Source organism: Camelus ferus, chromosome 3 (assembly GCF_009834535.1).
Source record: "Camelus ferus isolate YT-003-E chromosome 3, BCGSAC_Cfer_1.0, whole genome shotgun sequence".
Taxonomy (NCBI): domain Eukaryota; kingdom Metazoa; phylum Chordata; class Mammalia; order Artiodactyla; family Camelidae; genus Camelus; species Camelus ferus.
The window spans coordinates 28,373,683-28,390,131 of record NC_045698.1 but is presented as its reverse complement, the minus strand read 5'-3'; the positions used below and the strand labels follow the sequence as shown (position 1 = coordinate 28,390,131).

Sequence of the window (16,449 nt, the reverse complement as noted above, 5' to 3'; positions counted from 1 at the left end):
AACATAGCGTTATCATTCTTCATAAGATACCGTGAAATAAGTATGTTGAGAATATTTAATTATGTGGATGAGTGAAATAATAAAGGAAAATTGCTAGTTAATTGCTTTCCTTAGAGATGCTATTAGGGCTGGCGGGTGCCAGGCACTCTCATGATTCATCCTAAAGAGATATGCGGTTGGGCTGCTGTCTTTGGAATTCATCTGGGGAAACCAGGAGGGAGAACCAGGACTTGCCTGCCAGATTTTTCAGAGTGCTTTATTCTCTGTAATGTGCCACTGCCTCTGGGATGCCTCCCCTGACCTTCAACTGGAATAACTGGTCTTACCCCTTCTATGAGCTCCACACTCTTTGCAGATAACTCTATTATGCTTCTTAGCACATGGTAGTTTAATGATTATTCTGTGTGTTTGTTTCTCTTTCCAAACTGGGAGCTCGTTAGAAACGTGATCATGTTCTACTCTTCCCAGTCCCCAGCTCAGGACCTGACACAGAATGAGTGCTTGATGCAGGTCTGTGGAATGAATTGAAAAGCCTCCTCAGAGAACTAAAAGCAGGGACTTGGGAAAGTGGGTCTGAGATGAAAGTTCTGTCATTGTTCTCCTTTCATGAGCATCTGAAACAATTCCACTATCTTTAAAAAGATTTGCCTAAAGAGATTCGGTCTAATTGACAAACTTCTCTACTTCCTTATTTTCTCCAAAAGAAAAAAAAGAAAAAATTCCATTTCCCTCTCTTCAAATTTCCCACTGGAAATATATCATTTGAAGCTATTTAGAACAGCAGAACTCTCTATAATTCAGGATCTAACATGGAAAAGATCAGTTGTCTTTTGTAGATGATTTACATTATCTTAAATACTCTGTAAATGTGTCTACTGGATTGCATCATTTACCCTAACATGTAGATTTAGCTGGGTGTGACAGGAAGCAAGGAAAGGGGAAGTGGTCTACAAAGCAGTTGAACTGTAATGCCCCTTCTCAATATAAAGTTCTAGGATCCTAAGAAAATGTATATTATAACTTTCTCTCAAATTATTTTTCGTCTATGCATTGTAGATTTTGGCGCCCAGCTATTCTCAAGGGGGCATATCTAAAGGGTACATGCCTATAAAAAAACAAATTTGGAGTCAACAAGGGAGGAAGAAGTATCCCACCTGAATACACAATGTATAAGAATTAAGATTACAAAATGAACTTTATTAAAGAAATCATGCCTTTAATCAGGAAAAAAGCAGAGAATTGAAAAAAAAGATGTTCAAAAAGTAGGAGCACAGGTGGCTTATCCTTAAACATGAAAGAAAATAAAAGCTGGATTCTGAAACTATCTGTTAAGGATCCGTTCTACCTTTGCAGATAATAAAAAAAGGGAATAGTTTCTTAGAGAAAATCTGCCAGTTTTGAGAAGAGTGGCAAAAGGAAAGTGGTATGTAAATTGCCAGCCAGAGAAATAAACCAGATAGAGTGTTCAGCAGTGGTGACACTGAGAGAGTAACCTATGGCTGCAGGGAACTGGCAATGATTACTCCCCATCTACCTGTCTCTTGCAGACTGAAATCAACACCAAGTGTTGCACCTAAGGAGAAAAGAAGTGTGAAATTGAGAACAAATGTCCTACACACACATACACATACACATACACATACACATACACATACACATACACATACACATACACATACACATACACATACACATACACACAAGGGGCTTTAACTACAGAGAGGTAACTATTGATGGATTGCTTTGGAACTCACCTCTTTAGCATGATCTAGCTCTTGGTCCCATTTCTCTAAAATCGTTACTTCGTTTATTAGTCTGGACCAGTGTGTGTGTGTGGGTGGGTGGGTGGTTTTGTGTTACAGAGACAGAAACTTAGATAAAGACAGAAAGTTACAGAGGAAGAAAGATAGAAAACGAGAAGAGGCATTTATTCAGAGTATATCCCACAATGTGCCAATTATATCCCTGGTTGATGTAGGATGAGAAGGACAAGAGTGTGAAATATCAAATGGCTTAATATTTTAACTCCTGTTTCATCTAAGCATTTGCTTACGTTTCAGAGATTTATTTTGAATACCAGTCTTAATGTCAAAAATTAGATTAGAAAAATCACATTTGGCTTATACACTTGGATTGGGATTTCATGTCATTCATCTTCAGTTTCTCCAAATATGTGAAATGTCCAGAATTTGTTGTTAACAAGTCTTCTGAGATAACCATGACAATCTGGATAAAAACCACTGCGTTGGAAAAAGGATAAATTGGCACCAAATTGTATCACATGAAGACCTTTCCTGTAGCTTTTCATTTCCCCTGCTTTTGTTTTATTTAGTTCCCCACATATTCAAGGTGTTCCTAAAAAGAGCTTAACCTGATTTAACTGATTTATCAATATAGAAATAAATGAGCATCTTTTGTTTTTATTTGACTTGGTCCCATTCCAACCCTGAAGCACAGACTTTGCTTTCATAATTTTGAAGATAAGCAAACTGAGACTCATAAAGTTTAAGCAACTATGTTGAAGGCTGACGGCTGGCCAGCTCCGTGAACAACCTGTCCTCTTTCCACTACACAGCATTGCTGAATATCAGTCCACAGTCATTTGAAGCCTCCAGCTTGGTGTCTTGAAGTATAGGACTTCTGCTAATTCCCCTGATGATGGGGATGGCAGTCATGAACAGATGGTGTTGTTTCCACCTATATATAGTTTCCACCTGAGTATAGCTTCAATTTCATATTCTGTTTTTTTTTTTCCCTTAGTACGTTTCTGACTGCAAATCTGGAAAGCTCTTTCTCAATAGGCCAGGTTGCCAGATTTATGCTCTAAAGCAGATTCTGAGTTAGTTTGCCATATGCGTGGAGTTAGTAGGAACCACTGTTTTACCCAGACATTTGACTCCTTGCTCCCTAGTTTAAAAGAGACATTATGTCACAGAGATGATTTGATGGTGGGGAGGGTGCAGAGGCCATTGTTCCTAAGCTCTTTGATCTTGATGTTGAAGCAGGGTTCCGACCTTTACTTCAGAGCTCTAGTAGTCTTCCCAGGACATTAACTGCGGCATCTCGAGTACAGGGTAGAAATTCTTTGGCCATCCAGTTGGCTACAAATGAAAGCTGAGTAGGGCTGATTGGCAGTAAATAGAAGAAAACATTATGTGGGGTTCTCTGTGAAGCTTTTAGACCTCAGACGTCATAGATTTTTGCAGTTCCTAAGGGCAAAAATGAAGTTACTCTCTTTTCTTTGTCTTCTTTCCTCCTCTCTCCTCCTTGTCAAATCCCAGCAGGGCATAGTGGACATTGGTGTTTGTTTATTATTGACATGAGAGGTGGTGCTTCTCCATCCAGGAGAGGACCTGTTGACTTGGGGATAAATCCATGGAGACATTCAAATGCCAAAACCAATAATCATTCTCCTCAGCTTTGATTCTAGTTGGCAAGACTCACAATGTCACCATTTAGTTACATAGTACGATATCCATTACATGCTTGGCCTCAGAGGGGCCACACACATGGCCACCTCTGTTGGTTGCTTACCTTCCATGCCAATGGACCTAGCCCCTGAGTCAAAGTCACATTTTGTGAAAAGCAATTGTGACAGTCTTGTTGCTCCTTGTCAGTAATTTGTCTGGATGGGTGTATTCTGTTTTGGAAAATAAGGGTAAGTAATATGTTGGAAAAGTCCTACTACTGTGGGAGGACAGGGTGTTTGGAGCTTTCATAAGCTCTCTTTGACCTGAAGGGAAAACATTAAATACATAGCAAGGATGGCCGAGCAGAAAATTTGTAGGAGCCTGCATCCTTGATGATATTATTAAGCCATTGATTCAGTCTTGGGATGGCTTCTCTCTGGTTTTTTGTTAAGGAATGTTCTTGTGGCTTAAGCCTACAAGTCATGTTTTCTGTTACTTATGGCAAAAACTATTCCTAACTGATAGAATATCCTGAAAGGGATTGTATATTAGTTTGCTTTTCATAACTTTCAATTTCACAGTAAAGAAGCTCTTACGCTATAATTAAAAGGACAATCTATTCATGCAGCAAACGGCAGAATCTAATTAAAAAATTGAGAAGACACTTGAATATTGTGTTAAGAAACTAAACAAGAAATTAATTTAGCAAATATATAACACATAAGTGTGCCTTATTAGCTCAATTCCAATTATCTTTAATTGATAGAATTACCCAAGCTTAATTATCATCCTCCTATACCACATTAACATCTGTATTTATAGCAGATTTTGATATATGGACATTTGTAGGTCAGTTGAAACATCAATGGCTATGTAAAGCGAGAACCTGTTTCAATACATTTAAAATAACAGAGCACCGGTGGAGGCAAATGTGAGGGTGAATTCTGAAAAAACAGGCCCCAAACTAACAGATTATTCCTGATTCTCAATATATCTGTGGCCAGAGGGTTGGCGAGCCAGGGTAAGTGTCCTTTCTCTGCCCAACTCTGCTCTCTGGTGAAGAGCAAGGGAATAGGAAAAGATTCAGAGGCTTAAGGATGATGAGTGAGAGGAAAAATGTGGGAGGCTCGGACATGCCGTTAACTAGAAAACAGTTGTCTAAGTATTTGAACCTCCATTACACGTAGATTTTCTCAAAGACACTCACACATTACTCAGGAATGCCTGGCATCGGCACTGTAAATAGAACATCAGTGCCCAAATGCTGAAACAACAATTGCTCTTGGGCCAGCACATTCTCTTCCCGAAGGAAAGCAAACCCAAGTCTTTAAGGGATTATTGGAGGAAGGATATGATTTTCTCATGACTCAAAGCCAGCTGTGAGGGCCTTCAGTGCAGTTTATGCTGCTTCTGCTCCCTTCTCTCCCACCTTTGGCATGCCTACAATTGGATGGAGTGCTTTTCCTGAAATGGCCATCACTATTAAATCCATTAGCTGGAAACCAAAATGTTTCCCTAATTGTTTAAAGTCTCATTGAGAAGAGGAAGTGTCTATTGATTGGAATAGGAGGGGAAACCATCCCAAGTTCATCATTCTCTTCCTTCGTATAAACACTGTTAGATGAGACGGGCATACTCAAAGTCGTCAGATTTACTTCTCCAAAGATTCTTGGTCTCCACTAGACATTTCTAGTACGGGTTTCTTGGTGCCCAGTCATTCTGTTTTTATTTTGTATATTTGCTGACCACTTTCTGTTAGTTTTCTTCTTGGGCTTGTTTTATGTGCTTTGTATCTTTGCCTTGTCTTCCAAATTTTTATTAATTTCCAATTACTTTTAATACCAGATCTTCGAACCCTCACTGTCTTTTAGAAAGTTGTTTGGCTGAAACTTATTCCCGGAAAATGGCACATCCTTTTCTCTCTTCTCCAACAGCTATTTCAGTTCCTCTCAAGTTCTCACTTTTAGTTATTGCCGAATGTTTGGAATACTGATGACGCATCTCTTTGGCTATGGTCCTTAGTGCCTGACACTTAGGGGGGGGATGCTTAATATTTTTTTGAATGAATGAGTAAATTCAGATGCTTTAAAAAATCTCATTAAAAAATCATCTTGACCAAATAGAATGATCCAAATAAAAACAAGTCAAAAATGAGGACTTTTGCTGTGGTTAGACAGCATATTATTTGTTCTAGAGGCAGTCTCTCTTCTCTAATCAATCTTTGCTTTTCTCTTTTTCTAAAAAATTTATTTAGGGCTCCGTTTAATAAAGGATGAAACCACGTGATCTCTAAGACACTGTTTCTGGAGTGGTGGGTAACTAGGTTTCTTTATTTCAAGGAAGGTCCTAGGGATTAAATCTAGGACGTTGTGCATGCTAAGCACGCACTCTACCTCTGAGCTATACCCTCTCCCTCTAAGACACTTTTCAGATCTCTGAATCTAAATCTTATCCCTGTTTTTTAAAATAAAGTAAATCTCTGCTTTTCTCTTCACTGAACCAAGAGTGTTGGACAATTCCTGAGCAAAAAGGAAAAGTATGTTTTTCACTTAAATGGGCTTATAATCTAGGTAATACAAATCCCAATAAATATGACATTACCAATTCATATGCTTTATAACTTTGATATTTCTAAATGGGAGCTATAGACAAATATTACTAAACTTTTTTTTTCATACTCTGGCTACATTATTCACATTAAAGGAAATTTCATTTGCTTACAGAAAACTTAAAATAGAAGACTGCTAGTCCAGGACATTTTCACAGGTGTAATGAAAATTATGGAATAACTGAAGATTGGATTTAATCAGATTGTAATAGCACCCTTGGCAGACAGTATTTAATTTCTCCTTAGCTCCTTAATTATATCGCTTATGACATTGAGAGAAATTGCTGTATTTGATAATATAACATTGAATTTCATTTGACAATCATGATAAAGTGTAGAGCAACAAGTTTGCACTTCTGTTCCCTGGTGTTGACATTCAGGTATCGTCAGTTTCCTAAGTGCTTTAAATTATATGGTGGAGCAGCTGCCAAAATACTTGAAAGGAGAATAAATAGAGATAGATAGTGACTCCCATTTGGCAATGATTTCATGGGAAGAATGATAGCCTGTTACCAAGTTCTAATAGTGAAAATCCAAAGGATTTACAGTGTAATCTTTATGTTTTAAATATTGCTTAGTTGTTGAACTAAGATGTCATGTGCTCCTGTGATTGTCTTTGAGCTTCTGCACTGAATAATCCGTTAACATAATAAATCTAGAGAGAATGAATTAGCTTTTCTTTTTAGCTCTTTCCTAGAAACAGTCTCTAGAAACTAGTGGACAGATTTACCAAAAGATTAATGAAATGTGGTTTGGTCCAATTGTGTAACTACAGTGCTAGAGTAGGTGCCTCTAATGACACTCTTTCATCCACTTTCTCTTGTGTCAGCAATGAGAATTGCTACGCAAACTTCTAGACTGAGGACACTAGGGGCAAAGAGGCCAATATGGAGAGTTGCTCCCTTTGCTTTGTTAGGTCTAAGCTATCTGCGGCTCTAAAAGAAATCAATCTTTTTATTAAATCTGTTTACTTATGTTCCCTGTTAGTGCTACGTACCTATTATGTGGCAATTTCCTTGAGGGCAAAGACTGTCTGGTTTAATTCCTATAACCCATAGCAGAAAACCCATAGATTCTTATGATTGAATTGGACAGGCTGGTATTTTAACTTTTAGTCTGGTAAAATCAAAAGGAAAAAAACTAGATTAAACCAAGGTGGATTTTAAAAGACTGTCAATATTTTTTCTTAAGGCTCTTAGATCAGAAGCAGGATGTTGCTTTGGAGCTGACCATTTCTGTGTCCTGGGAGAGATTCCATTGTAAGAACACTTGGTCATGCAAGTGTGAAGCAAGTCAAACCAGGCAGCATGTATTGAGTACTTTAGGATGTGCTGGCACTGTTCTAAATGGTAATAACTTACTGAAGTCTCACAACAACCCTAAGATATATGTACTATTAATATCTTCTTTCTATGAATAGGAAACTGAGGCATAAGTCAAACGGTGGGAATGATGGACCTGGGATTCAGGATCAGGACATCAGGCTACAGAGCATATATGAATAGACTGTCTTAAATGACTCCCATGCCCATATACCTTGGAATGGCCCCCAATAGTGCCAAAGGAATCCAAAATCATCTGTTTCAGATGAAGACTTTGAATATTATGTCTTATAACATAAAAAGCTATCCTTTGGAGGAGACTGTCTCTCTTCAGAAACTGTGTATATGTACGTATCTATTTACTACAGCAGACAGAATAATGGCTACACATTGATGTCTATGTCCCGATCTCTGGAGCCTGTGGGTATGTTATATTACATGGCAAAGAGGAATTAAGGTTGCAGATGCAATTATGATTTCTAATTAGCTGGCTCTAAAATTGGGAGATTATCCTGGATTATTCTCTTGGGTTCAGTGCAGTCACAAGGGTTCTCAAAAGCAGAATTGGGAGTCAGAAGAAGAGTCAGTATTAGAATTATGAAATGAGAAAGACTTGACCAGCCATTGTAGGCTTTGGATGGATGGAAGGGGCCACATGCCTAGGACTGCGGGCACCTTTTAGAAGCTGAAAAAGACAAAGAAATGGATTCTTCCCCTAGAGCCTCCAGAAAGAATGCAGTCCTCCTACATTTTGATTCTAGCCCAGTGAGACCTGTGCCAGACTTCTTACCTGCACTACTGTAAGATAATATATTTGTGTTGTTTTTAAGCCACTAAGTTTGTGGTAATTTGTTACAGCAGCAATAGGAAACTAATACCCACACTTATTTGCTTTAAGTGAGGAGCTGGCAGTTTCTCTGGTGGCAGGGAGACCAGAAGTACAAGAAGAGTCACTAGGTCAAGACTGAGACTAGAGGAGCGGACCCTAGAATTTTTTAATTCAAAAGTTAATCCTAAATTTATTGAGAGCATGTCAGCGCTGTGCCATGTTTCCTTATAATTTTTTGAATGCCCAACACATGAACATGGTCCAAGAGTGAAATAGTGTAGAAGAGCATACAGCAAGAATCATGGGTTTGCTTCTCAATATTTGCTTCTTGAGGCTCCAAGGACAGAAACAGTATTTAACTCGTACTTTTTGCCTGATCACCTAAGATTTTACCTTATCACTTAGTGTTCGAGCTTCCATCTTCAGAGGCATCACTGACACTAATGACTGTATGTCCTTCCAGAGGTATTTCACTTTTCTATGAGTATGTGCTGATGTATAGTCTTTTTTTCTTGCACAACAGTAACATGCTAGACATATGGCCCCTTTGCATTGATTTCTAGCTTCAATTCAGAAACATTTCCATGGTAATGAATAGTAAGCAAAACAGAATGTTAATGGAATTGGTGGGAGCTATGCCTCATCTTCCACATTTCATATAGGAATGCCATAAACTGGAACACATCCAGGGGAAAACAATTAGGAAGGATATATGGTTCACTCAAAAAAGGTCCTCAAAATGTTTTTTTTAATGAATTAGTGGATAAATTTTAGGTGGCTGGGTAACCAAGCTAAAATCCTATTCCTAGGCTGTGAGCTTCTTGCAGAAATTCTGGGAGAGAAGAACATAAATTCTTCCTTTTTGTTCGGGAAACCACAGGAATGAGGTAGTTGGTTTTATAATTGCAGAGCTTAGTCCATAATTAGAAAAGTGTATGTTTGAAGAGTTGTAACTCTCAGTAACTAAACTGCTCTGTGTGATGATGTTGAAAGGTGCTTATATTGTAGCCAGAACTGCCTCTCTGTAGACACTAACTCTTAGATAATTTCTTTTCCCACATGGGAATTTGTGACTGTGGATACAGACACAGTTACTTATATTGTGGAAATATTTTGTGTGTGTTCATTTTCCCCAGGCAAGGTTAAGTGATAGTAGGTGATAATGAGGTGAACAACTATAGGTGGTCCACAGCTGAGCTTTGGAAAGTTTAGAGATGGGGAAGATGACTCCCTGCCCCGTGTCTTGGACTGGCTTTGATGAGTGATGGATTCTGTGGGACTCTGGATATAGCAATACTACTTTAAGGTCCAGGTGACAACATATAGCATATGATTTGGTGGAAGGGCTTTTCATTCCCCTTTGGCTCAGAGGCCTACTGCTTTCTGGCATCAGCGGATTGGATGCATCTTGGGCATGGACATTAGAGGCATCATCTGCATTAGTGGCTGGGGATTTCTTCTGGAAGCTTTGTAAGCATGATCATGCACACACCCTCACATACACCATCACATACTTATTAAGTTCTTTATCTTTTATACAAACTGAGGTTTACTAGATATACTGTTTTCCCCCCTTGTACAGTGTTTTATATCTAAAAAAAGGAATTGTCAGCAAAATAAAAAGGATTTGAGAATTTATAATGATAATAATGTCATTAACATTTATTGAGCAATTACTATTGAGCAGGTACTATGCTGTGTGCTTTATGTATATACTCATTAATCTCTACAGTTGCCCAGCAGAGGTTCATAGATTGCTCATGGTGCAAGGGGTCTATTGTCTAGAGACATTTTCAAGCATAGGTAGGTGACTATCTGTCCCCAGTGTTGTGGAGAAGATTCCTACTTTGTCCTTTCCAAGTGTGAACACTTAGGATTCCACCAGTTAATGGTTGAGTGCAGAGTTGCATATTTGGAGTGTTCAGCAATGTTTGTCAGGGACCAATAGAAACTTGAGCTTCTCTTTTGCTTCTGGGTGGTGATTGGTGCAGATTAGAAGTGCTGAAGGGAGTTGCTACATGCTGCTCTGTTGAATTAAATCAAGTTCAGAGTGACCTTGCTGTTTCTTGTAGACAGAGGGTGTGGCCATGGTTAAATCAAGTTACAGAGCAAACTGGAGGTCTGTAGAGGAGACGCTCTTTTTTTCTTTTTCTTTTTCGAGAACTTTAAGGCTTCCTCAAGTTACAAATTTGCACCCAACCTTTTAACCTTTTCTTTAGCTACAATGAAGACAAGTTTCAAATAACAAGTTTAGGTCATCCAGATGTCTTGTAATACAGCTGGTATGACAGTGCTAAATCAATGCTCACTGAGAAATGATTTTACCAGAGATGTTATTCTTTGTTAATTTAATGAATTTCTATATTAATTCATCCGTGATTTATTTGTCAGGAACCATTCTAAATGCTTGAAAAATAACCATTCATCTTTGGAGGGGAAATCACATAAAGATATCAATGCTATGATGGAGATAGGAGATAAATGGGGCAACACAGAGGAAGAGTGACTTTTAGGGATGGTGGTGTCACAGTGGCAGACATGGTTCACCTGGGCTTTTAAGGAAGAATAGGATTTTACTAAGCAAATAATAGAAGAAAGTTATTCTTTTCAGGGAGGTGATGTGCTTTGTGGCTTGGAGTTGTGAAAAAGAGTGGCATCCTGCACATGTAGTGGGGGAGCAGTCATAGCTTCAACAATGTGGTGGGTTGTGTTTGTGCTGGAGCAATGTGTAATTTTGTGTGGAAGCAGAGTGGTGGGAAGTGACGTTGTGTAACCAAGAAGCTGGAAATTAAGGAAGAGGGAATCCTAAGTAGAAACTAGGCTGGGAATTTTTTTTAATACACCTTGACTCACAATTTTAAATGATGGAGTTTAGTAATTAACTTGAGAGGTTCTCCGGGGGTAAGTAAAAATGGCTTGCAACAGTTGGATAGAAAATTGCCCTTTTTTTGTCTGAACAGAAGTAAGAAGGCCAACTCGGAATGTGAGGTGGAGGCCCCTAACATCTGGAGCAGCAAGAAGTTTCTGCAGCTGTAAACCCAGTGTCAGTCTTCACACACAGGCGAGGGAGGGTTTTTTTTTTTTTTTTTTTGTCAGCCACATCCGCACACAGGAGATAGTGATTGCCACCTGTGACATGTTTAAGTGTAAACCGAGCTTCCTGCCGAGGCCTCAGAGGTGCTCGTTCGGTGAGCCCGGCCGCGGTGGTCTGTGAATCTCATCCGCAGAGACTCACCCAAGCTGTGTCAGGGTCTGTGAGTGGCCTAAGCACCTTCTTCCTGCCCAGGGCCCTACATACGTGCAGGGTAAGGGTCACGCCCGAGGATCCTCCCGAGGTTTGCCTTAAATGCTGGCTGAATGCATTCCAGTCGCAAGCCATCCTGGAAAACTGAATAGTTTGACCTTGGGTTTTGCCCCTGACCACACTCACCCTCCTTGTCCAGGCTGGCATTAATTGGCCCTAACGTTGCCTCGTTGCCTCCGTTAGAAAAGACATTTAGCTGGAAACTAGTATGCTGAGTTCCATAGTTTTCAAGCTGTAGACTTTTTTCTGGAGGGCTCGCCTCTTTGGCAGACTTTGTAGGGCCCTCCTGTACTCTCTGCTTTAAAGCGAAGGGCACCCCTCACCACATGCTTCTCCAGCAGAACATCCAACCTGTGCCTCATATCAAATATCTCCCATTCCTTTGCCCATTCCCTTAGGCTCTCACTCTCTGATGCTGAATAATTGCTAAATTTATCTGTGCCAAGGTGCTGGAGTCTAGAAATTCAGCTTGAAATTTCATAGGGACTTGGTGGAAACGTGGAATTGGCCCCAAAGAGAGAGAGCATTCTGGGACTTTGGGCCTTTTTTTTTTTTTTAATCAGGTCACCATTTGGACCTGGGTTCAGAATTCCATTATCAGCTCAGAGTAACTCAATCTGTCTCTAAATATCTTCCATTTTATAGGCTTTTCAAGGGACAAACAGAGAGATGATGAACAATTCCGTGAAGCCAGATAGAAATTGAGGGTAGTAAAAATGAATTCTTCTCCTCCCATCACTGGCTGGAAGTTTGTTTAAACACACACACACACAACACACACACTCATACACACCTAGCAGGAGACTAACTGTGAATGAAATAAAAGACATCAAGAGAATTTTCTTAATTAGCTTAAATACTGATCATTACCATCAGAAAATGAGTCAGCCTAAAACACATCTAATTGCTCTCTTCCTGCGTTGTGGGAAGCCTCGAGATTGAAGAACTGTATTAGAGAGAGAAGTATATTACAGAGAGAAGGGAAGGACAGGCCATGGTGAGATCTGTAATAATGAAGAGATGGTTTTGCCATCACTGATCACGGCATAGGTCGTTTGCGTGAGTGAATGCGAGGCATTTGGTCCCAGGGGACTGGTGGTCCTCACCACACAGCCAGTACACGAGTGGTAAGCACCATATTATTACTCCTGTTTGATGAATGCAAAACTGAGGAACTGGAAATTATAATCATTAGAATTAAGTGAATCATTGAAGATTAAGGCTGACTCCAAGCAAAATTATCAGAGAGACCTTGGTGCCCTGTTTCTTTCGGTGTGCTCTTCTTTCTCCCTCTCTGATGCTTCTTTCTTTTTTTATTGAAGATTTACAACGTTGTGTTAATTTCTGGTGTACATAATAGTGATTCAGTTTTACATATATATATTCCTTTTCATATTTTTTTCATTATAAGTTATTATAAGATATAGAATATACTTCCCTGTACTATACAGTAGGACCTTGTTGTTTATCTATTTTATATATATTAGTATCTGTAAATGCTGAACTCCCAATTTATCCCTCCACCCTTCTCTTTCCCCTCTGGTAACCAGAAGTTTTTTTCTATGTCTGTGAATTTGTTTCTGTTTTCTAAATAAGTTTATTTATGTCATATTTTAGATTTCATGTATAAGTGATATCACATGGTATTTTTCTTTCTCTTTCTGGCTTACTTCACTTAGCATGATGATCTCCAGGTCCATCCATGTTGCTGCAAATGACACTGTTTTATTTTTTTAATGGCTGAGTAGTATTGTGTGTGTGTGTGTGTGTGTGTGTGTGTGTGTGTGTGTGTGTGTGTGTGTATGCATACCACAATTTCTTTATCCAGTCATCTGTAGATGGACATTTAGGTTGTTTTCTTGTCCTTGGCTGTAGTAAATAGTGTTGCTATGAACACTGGGGTGCATGTATCTTTTCAAATTAGAGTTTCCTCTGGATATATCTGGATGCTTCTTTCTGATTGCACAATTCTCTTGTTAAAACTCTTTTTGGGAAAAGCTCTGTTATTAGATATTTATACCTCTGTGTGAATGTTAATAATCATCCTCCCTCTAGAGAGCACATGACTGTTAATTTTTATCCCTAATTATGATATGTAAAAAATTTGAAGGGATTACCCCAAACCCTAAATTCCTAAAGGAATTACAGGCATCAGTAATTAGTGTGAATCTGATAAAAGAGAAAGGAGGATGGGAATAAAATCTTCCGGAATATCCCCCAAAACCCATTGCAGGCATGTTCTGAGTAAGGTGAAACATCTAAGAACAAGAGAAGTAGCAGGGAACAATTGAGGTTCTTCTGATGATGCAAGTGTGAAAGGCTGATTTGCTAAGTAAACCAGAAGAAATCTTTTCATGGAGTATATATTGTGAGAAGTTACTTGAGAACCATGTGACACCCGGTTTGGGGACTATTGATTAGTAGAATTCATGTCTTAGGTTCACTCAAAATGCAGTTAATTAACAAAACTAACTTGTATGTCATCACACATTAAAATATTTATAATTATTTGGCCTTTGTAGGAATTCTTAATCTTATTAATGCCATGAACTTTTGGGCAATCTTGTGAAGTCTCTGAGTCCCTTTGCAATGTTCCTATTTTTAATGCATAGAATTGAACACTTAAAATTCAAAGAAAGCCAACGCTGTTGAAAGACATATATCCAGTTTTTGAAAATTTGTGATATATGCTTTATTAATGCATTAAAAACATGACAGAGTGCAAAGACTTAATGACTACATAACTTCATAGTAGTGATGAGCACAAATAATATTTCAATGTATCTGCAACAACTATATTCTGATATGAAAATATTTGAGATTTCTAATGGAGATGAAGTTTTTCCCCCACAGTCATAGGGGTAAGGGAAGTAAGGTGACTTGTAAAGTCAGTCTTGCTCTAAGGTACTAGTTCTAGGTAATTTGCTAAGCAAGACTGAGTATAATCTTTTAGTTCAAAAAGAATTTGAGAAGGAAAATACATTGGAAAATGTGTTCCATTTTATGCATAGCCAAACCAAACCATAAATCTCGCTGTCTAGAATTTCAAGTCTATAAAATTCAAACAAGTTCTTAGAAATTTGTTGTCAAAATTCCAGTGGAATACAATATGTTTTAGAATTTGTAATGCAGGCCTTTCTGTTTTATGGTAAAACTGAGATTTTAGTTGCATTCTCATCTCCTCCCATGCAGAACTGAGAGAGGATGACCCGCAGAGGAGCCTTGCGTGAGCCGTGCTGTAGATGACAAGATCCCATCTGCTCATGAGCCTGATCTACTGCCTCACCCAAGGGTCAGAAACAAAGCAGATGCTGGACACAGTGGTCAATTTCAGGTGCTTTGCTGATCTATCTAAAATGAGTTAATTGAGAAGAACCCTCATGTGGTTTCCCTAGTGAGAACTTTCTTGAATTTTGGCTTTTTAAGCTGTCAAGGAGTACTTGCTTTGGGAATTTTTATTATTAAATCTTCCAGACACCTAATCACTAATCGTCAGATATAGAATCCTCTAAAACTTATATAATGAAACTTGTTTGAATTTCTGTTTCCAGATTTCAGAAGCTACAATCATGGTCATTTAAGAAGTAGGATCCAGTGTATTACTATTACCGATGGGTGGCTGCATAGAAGTTTACAGGCCTGGGAAAAGCCAGGTAATGAGGATGTTCCATAAAGAGGCACCATATTTCACTCGGGAGAAATTAATCCAAGTTGCCTTACAAATGTTAAGAATATACCTGTTAGATCACATGGTATATTTTCCATGATCTTTGCTTTTTTTTTTTAGTATTTATTTGTTTATTTTTTATTGAAGTATAGTTGATTCATAATGTGTTAGTTTCTGATATATAGCATGTAATTCAGTTATACATATGTATGTTCTTTTTCATTATAGATTATTACAAGCTATTGAAAATCATTCCCTGTGCTATACAATAGGAACTTATTGTTTATCTGTTTTGTATGCAGTAGTGTGTATCTACAAATCCCAAAGTCCTGATTTATCCTTCCCAACCCACCTTTTCCCCTTTGGTAATGATAAATTTGTTTTCTATGTCTGTGAGTCTGTTTCTCTTTTATAAATAAGTTCATTTGTGTCACATTTTAGATTCCACATATAAGTAATATATGATATTTGTCTTTGTATGACTTACTTTAATATGATAATCTCTAGGTCCATCTATGTTGCTGCAAATGGCATTATTTTATTCTTTTCTGAGGCTGAGTAGTATTCCATAGTAGATATGCCACAGTTTCTTTATCCACTCATCTGTTGATGGACATTTAGATTGTTTCCATGTCTTGGCTATCGTAAATGGTGCTGCTATGAACATTGGGGTGCATGTGTGTTTTCAAAAGAGTTTCCTCTGGATATATGCACAGGAATGGGATTAGTTTTTTAAGGAAACTTCATACTGTTTTCCATTGTGGCTGCATCCATGGTCTTTGCTTTACTAATTTAATGTGCATTTTGATTAAAAAATACATTGTACATTTTATCACATGTATGTTTTCCAATAAATACAAACCTGGAATGCTTTTTTTCTCTTTTCCATTCTTCTCAGAAGTGTGATGATCATCAAATAAGAGAATAATTTTGAAATGCTTACATCTTAGTCCATTTAGGCTGCTATAGACTGGGTAGCTTATGAACAACACACATCTGTTTCTCATGACTCTGGAGGCTGGATATCCAAGATCAGGGTGCCAGAGAGGTAGGGTAAGGATCCTCTTCTGGGTCACAGACTTATATCCTCACATGGTAGAAGGGGCTTGGGAGTTCTCCAAGGCCTTTTTCATAAGGCACTAATCACCTCCAAAAGGCTCCACCTCCCAACACTCTCACCTTTGGAGGTTAAACTTGGACATATTGAGACAGGAAGGAAGAGGGCAGGGCACAACCACTGAAGGAATGACACAGCAGTTGAGGACAGGACAAACTGGTTAGAACCAAGATGGCTGAAGTTTTGACTTCC

At 38.5% G+C, this 16,449-nt stretch overlaps 1 long non-coding RNA gene across 1 annotated transcript in view; it reads left to right on the top strand.

The window, feature by feature from the left end:
• LOC116660900 overlaps positions 1-15,335 on the top strand; it is a 96,477-nt gene extending 81,142 nt beyond the window's left edge. Inside the window, exons 5-6 of the long non-coding RNA XR_004316546.1 lie at positions 14,666-14,807; positions 15,025-15,335. This is a non-coding gene — a long non-coding RNA (uncharacterized LOC116660900). The remainder of the gene's footprint in view (positions 1-14,665; positions 14,808-15,024) is intronic.
• The last annotated feature ends 1,114 nt before the right edge of the window (positions 15,336-16,449 follow it).